Below are 4,057 nucleotides of genomic sequence, written 5' to 3' on the forward strand. Positions count from 1 at the left end.
ATCTTCTAGATCCCACTATTATAATCTCATTATAATTCTAGAAGCTTTACTCCAAACTATGGAACATCTTATTTAAAACACTTTAAATAGATAAATCCCATAATAAAATCAAAACAAGTCTTTTATTAATATTAATGAAATCAAATACGAATACAAGAAAGTATTTCCTAACTCATCATACATGATTGGATTTAGGACAAACACTTTCAGCTCTCCCTCGCCTCTCTCTCCGCCTCTCGCCTCTCTTTCTCGCATCTCTCTCTCATCTCTCTCTTCCTCACATCTCTCTCTTCCTTTTCTGCCTCTCCCCCTCTCTACACTCAGCTAATCCTTTATCTGGAAAGCAGCTAGAATCTTCAAACCACGCATCTCAACGATTCCTTTTATCATTTGCAATGATTTTCAAACCTAAATCAATCTAAGCATACAGGTTCGAACTTGATCCATTTGAATTTGTTTCATTAATCTTGCTAAATTGTGTAATCTGTAGATTGATTTAGATGAATTATTTGTTAATCTAGCTGATTTATGTGTTAATGTATCTGTTTATCGGGCAGTTGCGTTTTCGAAAGTATGTTTTCGCACTTGATTTCGTGTCATATGTTTGTGTTCGAATAATGTGTATTAGGTGTTCGATAAAAAGTCTCTAAAAAAGTTGTGTTGTGTTGTTGTGTAAACGAGTAGGAGTAGTAGCACCTGCTTGTAGAAATTGATGATGGATCAGGGTATCGTAAAATTTTAGGACGGAGGGGCAATCCGGAGAGTTGTAGAATTCCGGGGCTTGTTTGAATTGTTGTAGAATTGTAGTAGAGGTAGTAACAGAAGTTGAATGAGTCGACGCTGTTAAAGAGAGTACAAGAAACAATGAAACGAGGGATCGGAGATTTTGGTTTGTCATGGCAGTGAGGGGAAATGTTAGATTTAGATTTGAGCTGTGTCTGGGGTTTTATGAGTACAAATTTGATTGAGTTACAAGTTTTGTGACACGTTTCGATGAATAAAAGTCTATAATAGAGGAGATGTGGAGTCAAAGGTTTAGAATTTTCAGACCAAAGTTTGATAGATTTCATCCTGTTTAAGAAGTGGAGTCAAAGTTTTAGAATTTTCGGGTGGCTAGAATGAAGGATGGAAAGTAGTTCCAGCCTTCCGCAACATGGAGCTCATAATTCTTGTATTGTTATTAGTTCCCTTGTTGATGTTTCTTAAAATTCTGCAGAGCAAGTGCTAGAACAGAGCAAAATGAAGACAAAAATGAACCAAATTTGAGGCCTAAGAGAGGGAGAGAGGTGAGATGTAGAATTTTGTTAGCTGTGAAAGAAAAGTGACAGAGAAGAGAGACAGGGAAGTAGAGTGTATCCGTCTATGCGGTTGGTCAAATAAATTGGAGTTGTGTTAAAGAATATAAGCACCATTACAGCTTGGCCTTGGCTGCTTAGCTGTTCCATTTTAACAGGTTGGCCAATGGATGCCTAGCTGTACATTTGTATGCTGTGCTTGCTTCCTTTGAGACTGTCGGCTGGGGTGTAGTTTATTTTGGAAATATTTTCAGTTCTTACAATTAAAAACAAAAACGAAAACAATTTCACGCTGTAAGTTTGGGCTGGGGTGTAGTTTATTTTGGAAACATAAGTTTGTGTCTCTTTGGTGTATATACATGGGGATCTATGGTTTATTAGGTCTGATTTTCTGAACACGATATTGTTTTAAGTCTTAATTCCATTATGATATTGTCTCTTCGAGTTGTCGTTTGTAAATCAATTGCTAGCTAATATTGTTTTAAGTCTTATTGGTGTAATTTTTGGTCAGTCTGAAAAGCCATAGAATGTTGTTTTTTTTGCTGATGTGCCTGCAAATTATATTTTCAAAACAGAGTTAAATTGTCATTTTACAGAACTGCTCTGGCTTTTACCATCTGAAAAACAAGTTGTGATGATAAACTGCATTTATCTTTTCATGTTGCACTGCGATACTGAGTATAAAATAGTGTGTGTTGTTGGTTGTTATGTACGATAGCAATTTTAAAGTTACAGTGTGGCCTATCAATTTTAAAGTTTTCACTTGTGATGAAAGCGATGCTGGATCACGAACACACATGTGTATATTTGTCTTGTTGGTTGCGTCTCGTCAATTTGTTGATAATGCAAGTCTTACTTTAAAGAAATTATCAAATTGTATGTGTACTACTGTTCTTCTTTTTCATCTCTTCTGTCACTGTCTTGTAAATTCTAACACTCTTTAATATGTCGTCTGTCTTTAATAAGCAGAGCTGCTTAGCTAGAGCCTAGAAGCTGGTTCATCAAAGTGTAAAGCTCTTTCAAGTAAGTAACCACACATTGAAAGAACTCTGTTATTATGTTATGTTATTAAGTCTTCTAAAATATCAAGGTGTTAGCAGTAGTTTTATAACAATACCAATCATCCTATTTATGACTCTGTCTCTTTCGGTTAAAATGAATTGTAACATTACTGTCACATATGATCAGGGTTTAATTGCAAGGATCTTTGAGAATTAAAAAGATATATTTGGTTAAGAGCATAGGCCTTAACAGGACTTCTAAAACAGGACTTGTTGTGTTTCTCTTGTAATTATGATGTAAAATTAAGACTTGCCAGTATTTCTCTTGTAATTATGATGTAAAATTATAATTCTGGCTTTTTCTTGTTAGAATCTTGCCAGTAATTAAGTTAAATAGTAAAATTATAATTCTGGCTTTTTCTAGAGGGGAATTTGCATGAACAATTACTTTAAAGTCAACTTCTGACTCCATTATGTATTATTCAGGTTAGATAAATGAGTATAGGATAGAGGTTTTTGATGATGTTACTTCTAAAATTATTTAGGGCCATCTACTGCACATATCTATGCAAGTAATACATATCTGTTTTTGATTGTGCAGGTTCATCCTGGAGCAGCTAAATGGCAGAATACTGCCATGCCATCATTCAAAGAACTTTCAATTATTTTTGGAAAAGATAGAGCAACCGGAAATATGGCTGAAAATCTTGAAGATGTGGTAGAAGAATTGAACACTGAAGCTGCTGATGAATTATCTCTTCAGGAGGACCTGCAACGAAGCACACATTCAGACGAGTCAACAAGCAAGAAAAGAAAGAAAGGAAATGTAGAATCATTGTTGGAAGCTGTGTATGCTGCTTCAGACAGGATTGCCAATCAGTTTGAGGCGTCAACCAAGTTACTTATTGCAGCAGAAGAAGATATGATGCAGAAAAAGAAGCAACTAAATGACGAACTATCAAAAATTCCAAATCTCACGGTATTGCAGAAGCTTCAAGTTGCAAAGAAAATAGCCAAGGACGAAGATCTTATGATATTGTTTTTTGCAGCACCGGCCGAGGAAAAAATCGTCTTTGTTAATGGTATTCTAGATAACCAGATTTGAGCAAACTTTGTTATTAATGTCCTTTGTTTTCTTTAGCAACATTTGGTAAAACTAGACTTAATAGCTTTTTCATTTTATTGTTATGCATAAAGAAATTCTGGACTTTGTTATTTTTTGTTGAATATTCTAGTTTGATTCTTTATTCTCTATTTAAAGTTATGTATATCTATATTTATGACAGGGGTGAACATTTTTAAAATCTGAATAATAAAGTTTTTTATAGAAATAATTTTTTTTGAAAAATAAATGAATTAATAGATCCCATTCCATTCCTTGAGTAACCAAACAACTCCATTGAATGGATTCGGTCATTCCATTCCAGTCACAAAAAAGATATACCAAACAAGAGGCTTGAATGATCATTCCATTCAACACCTTTTCCATTCTACCACCATTCCATTCCAATTTTCATTCCATTCCTAACCAATTTCATTCCTTCCAACCAAACACAGTGTAAAGGAATAGCAAGAGTGATCAAAACATGCTCAGCAAGTATATAAAGGAACATGTATAATAAATGAGAGAAGATGTAAATTATATCAGATGATGTATGTAATTTGCCAGGTATTTTTAACAATATTGAACAAGAGTCATATTTTAAAAGTATGGCAATTACAAGAGAATAAAATTATTTATAACTATTCTGTGAAAAATCA

The 4,057-nt window shown here is 34.1% G+C and overlaps 1 long non-coding RNA gene across 1 annotated transcript; it reads left to right on the forward strand.

Annotated features, from left to right (window-relative positions):
• The first annotated feature begins 213 nt into the window (after positions 1-213).
• LOC108192643 (uncharacterized) lies at positions 214-3,542 on the forward strand. The gene is made up of 2 exons (XR_010290927.1): positions 214-430; positions 2,898-3,542. It is a non-coding gene; the product is annotated as an uncharacterized LOC108192643 (long non-coding RNA).
• The last annotated feature ends 515 nt before the right edge of the window (positions 3,543-4,057 follow it).

This window comes from Daucus carota, chromosome 4 (assembly GCF_001625215.2).
Source record: "Daucus carota subsp. sativus chromosome 4, DH1 v3.0, whole genome shotgun sequence".
NCBI classification, from domain to species: Eukaryota; Viridiplantae; Streptophyta; class Magnoliopsida; order Apiales; family Apiaceae; genus Daucus; species Daucus carota.